Genomic DNA, 12,718 nt, shown 5'->3' on the forward strand with positions numbered 1-12,718 from the left:
TTGAATAGCTCGTCGTTAGTATTGACAACTGGCTCATCTTCCAATCTACGCCCCACTAATATGGAGTTGGCCTCAGCATCCGAAAAACTAAAGCGGTCGCTGGCATCTTTGTGAATTAAATCTAGCACCGCCTCAAGATCAGCATTTGTACCTGCCATCACTGGAATGGTTACTGGTTTCAAAAAAACTTGGGAGAAAAAAACGTGCTATATAATGACATACTCATTAAAAACAAAAAACAGTCTGTCTTACAAGCTGTAAGATGATCCTGATCCCTCGGGGTATGGTAAAAGATAATAGAGATATATGCCGGTGCCTTGACTTGGTATCACACTCTAGGCCACTGACCTGTCCGTGCAAAGTCCATATGTAGATGTCGTAGTGATGTCCGGCACTCAGAGCAAGTAAGTGGTAATGTGCTGCGGTGCCCTCCTTGAGGGAATGGTGTCCCACTGTATAATTCCAAGGGTAAAGCAGGCGGCACTCAGCAGTCTGGATTCCATTAAACTTTTATTGAACAACCGACATGTTAAATCACATAGGGGGGCGATAGGAATAGGATCCTGATGCAGAAGGAGTCCAGATGGATCTTTTCATTGGGGACTATTTCCCCTAAGGGCCTTAATGAGAATTTGGGTCTGCAATGCTTTTTGTAACTAAGTGAATGGTTTTTTGTTCTTATTTTTGCCTATTAGTTTAGTAAACTCTATCCTGCATTTAGTGTTTATTATGAGCCTTTATGGTATCATTAACACGTACCTTTGTGTAAACTGTTATTAATAATATGGGACTTACGAGCTATTTATGACAGTGCCTGTTTTTAAATGGTGTTCATGTTTTCACGTTTTTCATTTTTTGATTTTATCTGCTTTGGCTTGCACTAACAGGCGGCTCTATGGACGCAGTGTAACAGCGTCCTGGTTACCATGGAAACTCCCTGCGACACGGCGCGCCATGATGACGTCACCCGTGAGACGCGGTAGTGGACCGGGAGAGCGGCATCGTCGGCGTGCTGTGGAGCAGGTGAGTGACATTAGAGCTCATTGTGATTTTGATTTGGTTGGGGATTTAAGAAAGTACGTTTGTGCACATTGGTTATTACTGCCCTGAGGACGGAGGAAGCTCCGAAACATGTCGGTTGTTCAATAAAAGTTTAATGGAATCCAGACTGCTGAGTGCCGCCTGCTTTACCCTTGGAATTATATATATATATATATATATATATATATATATATATACATATATGTGTATATATTGGGGGTCATTCCGAGTTGTTCGCTCGCAAGCGGATTTTAGCAGATTTGCTCATGCTAAGCCGCCGCCTACTGGGAGTGAATCTTAGCATCTTAAAATTGCGAACGATGTATTCGCAATATTGCGATTACACACCTCGTAGCAATTTCTGAGTAGCTCCAGACTTACTCGGCATCTGCGATCATTTCACTGCTTGTCGTTCCTGGTTTGACGTCACAAACACACCCAGCGTTCGCCCAGACACTCCTCCGTTTCTCCGGCCACTCCTGCGTTTTTTCCGGAAACGGTAGCGTTTTTTCCCACACGCCCATAAAACGGCCTGTTTCCGCCCAGTAACACCCATTTCCTGTCAATCACATTACGATCGCCAGAACGATGAAAAAGCCGTGAGTAAAAATCCTAACTGCATAGCAAATTTACTTGGCGCAGTCGCAGTGCGGACATTGCGCATGCGCATTAAGTGGAAAAACGCTGCGATGCGAAGATTTTTACCGAGCGAACAACTCGGAATGACCCCCATTAGCTGTGCCAAGCAATCAGTAGTGTACTGAGTGCACCTATCGACTATAGGTGCATTCAGTGAACTACTGATTGCTTGGCTCAGCTAGTGTATATACCCTTCCTTGCACCCAGGGCCGGCACTAGGGTGTTCGGCACCCCCTGCAAACTATAAATTTGCGCCCTCCCATACTTTACAAAGGGACAGCACACATAATGCTTTTACACATAATGCTCCTTGAAGTAGTGCTGCTTATACACGTAATGCCCCCTGTGGTAGTTCCACTTATACACAACGCCCCCTGTAGTAGTGGCACTTACACACGTAACTCCCCCTGCAGCAGTGACGCTTACACACGTAACACCCCCTGCAACAGTGACGCTTACACATGTAACGCCCCCTGCAGCAGTGATGCTTACACACGCAACGCCCCCTATCCCAGTGCTGCTTACACACGTAACGCCCCCTGTACCAGTGCCGCTTACACACGTAACGCCCCCTGTACCAGTGTCGCTTACATGTAAAGCCCCCTGTACCAGTGCCGCTTACACACGTAATGCTCCCTGTACCAGTGACGCTTACACACGTAACGCCCCCTGTACCGGTGCCGCTTACACACGTAATGCCCCCTCTACCAGTGACGCTTACATGTAACGCCCACTGTACCAGTGCTGCTTACACGCATAACACCCCCTGTACCAGTGACGCTTACATGTAACGCCCCCTGTACCAGTGCCGCTTACACACATTATGCTGCATAGTCACACATACACCACATACACACACATACTGTACATACATTACACACATACAGTACAAATATACACATTCTGTAGACACACACATACACACACTCACACATACTCACACTTTCTCACTCACTCACTCTCCCTCAACTCACCATCTGGCTGGTCGGCTCTGCCTTCTGTCTTCCTCTGCAGCATGGCCATGGTCCCGTGTAGCTCCGCCCTTCAGTGTCGGTAATCCCACGCCCCTTTTTCAGGCTGGACACACACAGACGCTTGACTAAAGATGACACTGCCAGGTAGGGGGAAGCTTCATGCTGCCGGCACCGCTGCCTGTCAAACAGAGTGACAGGCACAGCAGCCGGCAGCAGCAGCAGGGGCCCAGGTGCAGCTGCGGGAATGCAAAGCAGGGAGAGCGCCTCTCCAACCCTGGCGCCTACCTGCTTTGCATCCCTTTGCTGAGCGAGTAGCGCCGGGCCTGCTTGCACCACAAACATATTATTGCTGAATTTTTTTCTTAATGTAAGAGGCATTTTATTGAAATTAATTTTGCAGAACACCTACAAAATATCTATTTCCTAGAGCAGAGCTCATTTAAGTAATTTACAATGCAGGCAATACAATATATCTGCTGTAATGTAGGGGGCAACGAAGAGGTGTCAGCGAGGTCCCAGGCTTACAGCTTGTTAGGTTTAATAAACATCTGCCAGCCCTCACTGCACACTCTATTTAATCCAATTCCCTATATTATTTAGTTTGCATTGACTGCTAATATATGGTGCTAGGCACGCCCAGCAGGCGGTGCTAGGCACGCCCAGCAGGCGGTGCTAGGCTCGCCACTCCAGTCGTGCACCCCCTAATAAAATGTGCTGCGCACGCCTATGCACACTCCCTCATAGTGCTCTCCCCTGTCACTCCTTATCCTTCACACAGCTCTCCCCCTGACACCGTGTATGTGTATCCCTCACACAGCTCTCTCCTGACACCGCATATCCCTCACACAGCTCTCCCCTGAAACCGCTTATCCCTCACACAGCTCTCCCTCTGAAACCACTTATCCCTAACACAGCTCTCCCCACCTGACACCGCTTATCCCTCACTCAGCTCTCCCCCCTGACACCGCTTATCCCTCACACAGCTCTCCCCCTGAAACCGCTTATCCCTAACACAGCTCTCCCCCTGACACCGCTTATCCCTCACTCAGCTCTCCCCCTGACACCGCTTATCCCTCACTCAGCTCTCCCCCTGACACCGCTTATCCCTCACACAGCTCTCCCACGACACCGCATATCCCACACACAGCTCTCCCCCTGACACCGCTTATCCCTCACACAGCTCTCCCCCGACACTGCGTATCCCTCACACAGCTCTCTCCCCGACACTGCGTATCCCTCACACAGCTCTCCCCCGACACCGCGTATCCCTCACACAGCTCTCTCCCCGACACCGCGTATCCTTCACACAGCTCTCCCCTGACACATCTTATCCCTCACACAGCTCTCCCCCTGACACCGCTTATCCCTCACACAGCTCTCCCCCGACACTGCGTATCCCTCACACAGCTCTCTCCCCGACACCGCAAATCCTTCACACAGCTCTCCCCTGACACATCTTATCCATACTTACTGACTTTTTGGCTGCTCTCTCCGGGAGAGAGCAGCCAGGTCGGTGCTGCAGGGGGTCGGGCTGCGATGTAAGTGCAGAGGGGGGCGGGCCGGAGGCGTGGCGTAGGCGGGCCAGGGGCGTGTCAGAGGTGGACTGGGGGCATGGCTACGGGATAGTCCCGTGTAAGCACCGCCCCCCGCTGTGTAATGCCGCTATTGCAGGCATTAGACAGCAGGGGGCGTGGCTATGATGACGCGATTCAACAAGAATCGCGTCATCGCCTGCCCGGACCGCCCACTTTACTCGCTAAGTGGGCGGCCGGGCAGGGGGGGACCCCTGTAACCGGGAGACTTGCCTGCTCTTCCGGGGGGCCGGGAGGGTCACCCGATTTTCGGGAGCCTCCCGGCCATTCTGGGAGAGTAGGCAAGTCTGATCTTATCCCTCACACAGCTCTCCCCCTGACACCGCTTATCCCTCACACAGCTCTCCCCAGATACCGCGTATACCTCACTCAGCTCTCTCCCCGACACCGCATATCCCTCACACAGCTCTACCCCGACACATCTAATCCTTCACACAGCCGTGCCCCTGAAACTGTGTATCCCTCACACAGCTCTCCCCCTGACACCACTTATCCCTCATACAGCTCTCCCCCGACACCACTTATCCCTTACACAGCTCTCCCCCTGACACATCTTATCCCTCACACTACTCTCCCCCTGACACCACTTATCCCTCATACAGCTCTCCCCCGACACCACTTATCCCTTACACAGCTCTACCGCTGACACTGCTTATCCCTTACACATTTCTCCCCGACACATTTTATCCCTCACACAGCTTCTTTCCCGACACTGTGTATCCCTCACACAGCTCTTCCCCGACACATCTTATCCCTCACACAGCTCTTCCCCGACACATCTTATCCCTTACACAGCTCTCTCCCCGACACCACGTATCCCTCACACAGCTCTCCCCCCTGACACTTCTTATCCCTCACACAGCTCTCTCCCCAACACATCTTATCCCTCACACAGCTCATTCCATGACACCGCGTATCCCTCACACAGCTCTTCCCTGACACTTCTTATCCCTCACATAGCTCTCTCCCTGACACAACGTATCTCTCACACAGCTCTCCCCCTGAAACCACTTATCCTTCACACAGTCCTCCCCACTGACACGGCTTATCGATCACTCAGCTCTCCCCTCAACACCGCTTATCCCTCACACAGCTCTCCCCCTGACACCGCGTATCCCTCACACAGCTCTCCCCCTGATCCACATATACCTCACACAGCTCTCCCCTGACACATCTTATCCCTCACACAGCTCTCCCCCTGAAACCGCCTATCCCTCACACAGCTCTCCCCTGACACATCTTATCCCTCTCACAGCTCCCACCAACACCGCGTATCCCTCACACAGCTCTCGCTCGACACATCTTATACCTCAAACAGCTCTGCCCCCTGATACCGCTTATCCCTCACACAGCTCTCCCCCTGACACTGCTTATCCCTCACACAGCTCTCTCCCCTGACACCGCGTATCCCTCACACAGCTCTCTCCATGACACCACGTATCCCTCACACAGCTCTTCCCCGACACCGCATATCCCTCACACAGCTCTTCCCTGACACATCTTATCCCTCACACAGCTCTCTCCCCGACACCGCATATCCCTCACACAGCTCTTCCCTGACACCGCTTATCCCTCACACAGCTCTTCCCCGACACATATTATCCTTCACACAGCTCTTCCCCGACACATCTTATCCCTCACACAGCTCTCCCACGACACCGTGTATCCCACACACAGCTCTCCCCTCGACACCACTTATCCCTCACACAGCTCTCCCCCGACACTGCGTATCCCTCACACAGCTCTCTCCCTGACACCGCGTATCCTTCACACAGATCTCCCCTGACACATCTTATCCCTCACACAGCTCTCCCCCTGACACCGCTTAACCCTCACACAGCTCTCCCCAGACACCGCGTATCCCTCACACAGCTCTCTCCCCGACACCGCGTATCCCTCACACAGCTCTGCCCCGACACATCTAATCCTTTACACAGCTGTGCCCCTGAAACCGTGTATCCCTCACACAGCTCTCTCCCCGACACCACTTATCCCTTACACAGCTCTCCCCCTGACACTGCTTATCCCTTACACATTTCACCCCAACACATCTTATCCCTCACATAGCTTCTTTCCCGACACTGCGTATCCCTCACACCGCTCTTCCCCGACACATCTTATCCCTTACACAGCTCTCTCCCCGACACCACGTATCCCTCACACAGCTCTCCCCCCTGACACCGCTTGTCCCTCACACAGCTCTCTCCCCAACACATCTTATCCCTCACACAGCTCTTACCCGATACATCTTATCCCTCACACAGATCTTCCCTGACACTTCTTATCCCTTACATAGCTCTCTCCTCGACACCACATATCCCTCACTCAGCTCTCCCCCCTGACACCGCTTATCCCTCACACAGCTCTCCCCCTGAAACCGCTTATCCCTAACACAGCTCTCCCCCTGACACCGCTTATCCCTCACTCAGCTCTCCCCCTGACACCGCTTATCCCTCACTCAGCTCTCCCCCTGACACCGCTTATCCCTCACACAGCTCTCCCACGACACCGCATATCCCACACACAGCTCTCCCCCTGACACCGCTTATCCCTCACACAGTTCTCCCCCGACACTGCGTATCCCTCACACAGCTCTCTCCCCGACACTGCGTATCCCTCACACAGCTCTCCCCCGACACCGCGTATCCCTCACACAGCTCTCTCCCCGACACCGCGTATCCTTCACACAGCTCTCCCCTGACACATCTTATCCCTCACACAGCTCTCCCCCTGACACCGCTTATCCCTCACACAGCTCTCCCCCGACACTGCGTATCCCTCACACAGCTCTCTCCCCGACACCGCAAATCCTTCACACAGCTCTCCCCTGACACATCTTATCCATACTTACTGACTTTTTGGCTGCTCTCTCCGGGAGAGAGCAGCCAGGTCGGTGCTGCAGGGGGTCGGGCTGCGATGTAAGTGCAGAGGGGGGTGGGCCGGAGGCGTGGCGTAGGCGGGCCAGGGGCGTGTAAGAGGTGGACTGGGGGCGTGGCTACGGGATCGTCCCGTGTAAGCCCCGCCCCCCGCTGTGTAATGCCGCTATTGCAGGCATTAGACAGCAGGGGGCGTGGCTATGATGACGCGATTCAACAAGAATTGCGTCATCGCCTGCCCGGACCGCCCACTTTACTCGCTAAGTGGGCGGCCGGGCAGGGGGGGACCCCTGTAACCGGGAGACTTGCCTGCTCTTCCGGGGGGCCGGGAGGGTCACCCGATTTTCGGGAGCCTCCCGGCCATTCCGGGAGAGTAGGCAAGTCTGATCTTATCCCTCACACAGCTCTCCCCCTGACACCGCTTATCCCTCACACAGCTCTCCCCAGATACCGCGTATACCTCACTCAGCTCTCTCCCCGACACCGCATATCCCTCACACAGCTCTGCCCCGACACATCTAATCCTTCACACAGCCGTGCCCTGAAACTGTGTATCCCTCACACAGCTCTCCCCCTGACACCACTTATCCCTCATACAGCTCTCCCCCGACACCACTTATCCCTTACACAGCTCTCCCCCTGACACATCTTATCCCTCACACTACTCTCCCCCTGACACCACTTATCCCTCATACAGCTCTCCCCCGACACCACTTATCCCTTACACAGCTCTCCCGCTGACACTGCTTATCCCTTACACATTTCTCCCCAACACATTTTATCCCTCACACAGCTTCTTTCCCGACACTGTGTATCCCTCACACAGCTCTTCCCCGACACATCTTATCCCTCACACAGCTCTTCCCCGACACATCTTATCCCTTACACAGCTCCCTCCCCGACACCACGTATCCCTCACACAGCTCTCCCCCCTGACACTTCTTATCCCTCACACAGCTCTCTCCCCAACACATCTTATCCCTCACACAGCTCATTCCATGACACCGCGTATCCCTCACACAGCTCTTCCCTGACACTTCTTATCCCTCACATAGCTCTCTCCCTGACACAACGTATCTCTCACACAGCTCTCCCCCTGAAACCACTTATCCTTCACACAGTCCTCCCCACTGACACGGCTTATCGATCACTCAGCTCTCCCCTCAACACCGCTTATCCCTCACACAGCTCTCCCCCTGACACCGCGTATCCCTCACACAGCTCTCCCCCTGATCCACATATACCTCACACAGCTCTCCCCTGACACATCTTATCCCTCACACAGCTCTCCCCCTGAAACCGCCTATCCCTCACACAGCTCTCCCCTGACACATCTTATCCCTCTCACAGCTCCCACCAACACCGCGTATCCCTCACACAGCTCTCGCTCGACACATCTTATACCTCAAACAGCTCTGCCCCCTGATACCGCTTATCCCTCACACAGCTCTCCCCCTGACACTGCTTATCCCTCACACAGCTCTCTCCCCTGACACCGCGTATCCCTCACACAGCTCTCTCCATGACACCACGTATCCCTCACACAGCTCTTCCCCGACACCGCATATCCCTCACACAGCTCTTCCCTGACACATCTTATCCCTCACACAGCTCGCTCCCCGACACCGCATATCCCTCACACAGCTCTTCCCTGACACCGCTTATCCCTCACACAGCTCTTCCCCGACACATATTATCCTTCACACAGCTCTTCCCCGACACATCTTATCCCTCACACAGCTCTCCCACGACACCGTGTATCCCACACACAGCTCTCCCCTCGACACCACTTATCCCTCACACAGCTCTCCCCCGACACTGCGTATCCCTCACACAGCTCTCTCCCTGACACCGCGTATCCTTCACACAGATCTCCCCTGACACATCTTATCCCTCACACAGCTCTCCCCCTGACACCGCTTAACCCTCACACAGCTCTCCCCAGACACCGCGTATCCCTCACACAGCTCTCTCCCCGACACCGCGTATCCCTCACACAGCTCTGCCCCGACACATCTAATCCTTTACACAGCCGTGCCCCTGAAACCGTGTATCCCTCACACAGCTCTCTCCCCGACACCACTTATCCCTTACACAGCTCTCCCCCTGACACTGCTTATCCCTTACACATTTCTCCCCAACACATCTTATCCCTCACATAGCTTCTTTCCCGACACTGCGTATCCCTCACACCGCTCTTCCCCGACACATCTTATCCCTTACACAGCTCTCTCCCCGACACCACGTATCCCTCACACAGCTCTCTCCCCTGACACCGCTTATCCCTCACACAGCTCTCTCCCCAACACATCTTATCCCTCACACAGCTCTTACCCGATACATCTTATCCCTCACACAGATCTTCCCTGACACTTCTTATCCCTTACATAGCTCTCTCCTCGACACCACATATCCCTCACACAGATCTTCCCTGACGCTTCTTATCCCTTACATAGCTCTCTCCCTGACACCACGTATCTCTCACACAGCCCTCCCCCTGAAACCGCTTATCCCTCACACAGTCCTCCCCACTGACACGGCTTATCCCTCACTCAGCTCTCCCCTCAACACCACTTATCCCTCATACAGCTCTCCCCCGACACCACTTATCCCTTACACAGCTCTCCCGCTGACACTGCTTATCCCTTACACATTTCTCCCCGACACATTTTATCCCTCACACAGCTTCTTTCCCGACACTGTGTATCCCTCACACAGCTCTTCCCCAACACATCTTATCCCTTACACAGCTCTCTCCCCGACACCACGTATCCCTCACACAGCTCTCCCCCCTGACACCGCTTATCCCTCACACAGCTCTCTCCCCAACACATCTTATCCCTCACACAGCTCTCTCCATGACACCGCGTATCCCTCACACAGCTCTTCCCTGACACTTCTTATCCCTCACATAGCTCTCTCCCTGACACAACGTATCTCTCACACAGCTCTCCCCCTAAAACCACTTATCCTTCACACAGTCCTCCCACTGACATGGCTTATCGATCACTCAGCTCTCCCCTCAACACCGCTTATCCCTCACACAGCTCTCCCCCTGACACCGCGTATCCCTCACACAGCTCTCCCCCTGATCCACATATACCTCACACAGCTCTCCCCTGACACATCTTATCCCTCACACAGCTCTCCCCCTGAAACCGCCTATCCCTCACACAGCTCTCCCCTGACACATCTTATCCCTCTCACAGCTCCCCCCGACACGTGTATCCCTCACACAGCTCTCCCTCGACACATCTTATACCTCACACAGCTCTGCCCCCTGATACCGCTTATCCCTCACACAGCTCTCTCCCTGACACTGCTTATCCCTCACACAGCTCTCTCCCCTGACACCGCGTATCCCTCACACAGCTCTTCCCTGACACATCTTATCCCTCACACAGCTCTCTCCCCGACACCGCATATCCCTCACACAGCTCTTCCCTGACACCGCTTATCCCTCACACAGCTCTTCCCCGACACATATTATCCTTCACACAGCTCTTCCCCAACACATCTTATCCCTCACACAGCTCTCCCACGACACCGTGTATCCCACACACAGCTCTCCCCTCGACACCACTTATCCCTCACACAGCTCTCCCCCGACACTGCGTATCCCTCACACAGCTCTCTCCCTGACACCGCGTATCCTTCACACAGATCTCCCCTGACACATCTTATCCCTCACACAGCTCTCCCCCTGACACCGCTTATCCCTCACACAGCTCTCCCCAGACACCGCGTATCCCTCACACAGCTCTCTCCCCGACACCGCGTATCCCTTACACAGCTCTGCTCCGACACATCTAATCCTTTACACAGCCGTGCCCTGAAACCGTGTATCCCTCACACAGCTCTCTCCCCGACACCACTTATCCCTTACACAGCTCTCCCCCTGACACTGCTTATCCCTTACACATTTCTCCCCAACACATCTTATCCCTCACATAGCTTCTTTCCCGACACTGCGTATCCCTCACACCGCTCTTCCCCGACACATCTTATCCCTTACACAGCTCTCTCCCCGACACCACGTATCCCTCACACACCTCTCCCCCCTGACACCGCTTATCCCTCACACAGCTCTCTCCCCAACACATCTTATCCCTCACACAGCTCTTACCCGATACATCTTATCCCTCACACAGCTCTCTCCTCGACACCGCATATCCCTCACACAGCTCTTCTCCAATACATCTTATCCCTCACACAGCTCTTTCCCGAGACCACATATCCCTCACACAGCTCTTCTCCAACACCGCGTATCCCTCACACAGCTCTCTGCCCGACACCGTGTATCTCTCACACAGCTCTCCCCCTGACAAAGCGTATCCCTCACACAGCTCTCCCCCTGATCCACATATACCTCACATAGCTCTCCCCTGACACATCTTATCCCTCACACAGCTCTCCCCCTGATACCGCTTATCCCTCACACAGCTCTCCCCTGACACATCTTATCCCTCTCACAGCTCCCCCCGACACCGCGTATCCCTCACACAGCTCTCCCTCGACACATCTTATCCCTCACGCAGCTCTGCCCCCTGATACCGCTTATCCCTCACACAGCTCTCCCCCTGACACTGCTTATCTCTCACACAGCTCTCTCCATGACACCACGTATCCCTCACACAGCTCTTCCCCGACACCGTGTATCCCTCACACAGCTCTTCCCTGACACATCTTATCCCTCACACAGCTCTCTCCCTGACACCGCATATCCCTCACACAGCTCTTCCCTGACACCACGTATCCCTCACACAGCTCTTCCCCGATACACCTTATCCCTCACACAGCTCTTCCCCGACACATATTATCCCTCACACAGCTCTCCCCCCGACACCGCATAGCCCTCACACAGCTCTTCTACAACACCGCGTATACCTCACACAGCTCTCTGCCCGACACTGCGTATCCCTCACACAGCTCTCCCCAGACACCACGTATCCGTCACACAGCTCTCTCCCCGACACTGCATATCCCTCACACAGCTCTCTCTCTGACACTGCGGATTCCTCACACAGCTCTTCCCCAACATCGCGTATCCCTCACACAGCTCTTACCCGATACATCCTATCCCTCACACAGCTCTTCCCCAACATCGCGTATCCCTCACACAGCTCTTACCCGATACATCCTATCCCTCACACAGCTCTCTCCACGACACCGCATATAATAATATAATAATAATAATAATAATAATATACTTTATTTGTCATTTACAAAATCGACAACGAAAATGTGAATGAAAAGACAATAGGAAGCTCATAAGCCATAAAAATAACAGTAACAGTTTGATACATCTGGAAAGCAATTGCAAACCTACTGATCATTTAGCAGCCGGATAGCAGTTGGAAAAAAGCTGTTTAGCATGCGGTTTGAATGAGCACGGATACTTCTGAACCGTTTTTGGGATGGCAATCTTTCAAAGATCAAACAATTTGGATGACTCTCATCAGTGAGTATACTCCTAGCTTTCCTTAGTACTTTTCTAGTGTACAAGTCTTTCATGCTAGACAGAGGTACCCCGATGGTCCTGCTGGCAGTTTTAACCACCCTCTCACAAGCTATTCGTTCTGCTGCAGTGCAATTT

The sequence above is a fragment of the Pseudophryne corroboree genome, chromosome 4, assembly GCF_028390025.1.
Source record: "Pseudophryne corroboree isolate aPseCor3 chromosome 4, aPseCor3.hap2, whole genome shotgun sequence".
Lineage (NCBI taxonomy): Eukaryota > Metazoa > Chordata > Amphibia > Anura > Myobatrachidae > Pseudophryne > Pseudophryne corroboree.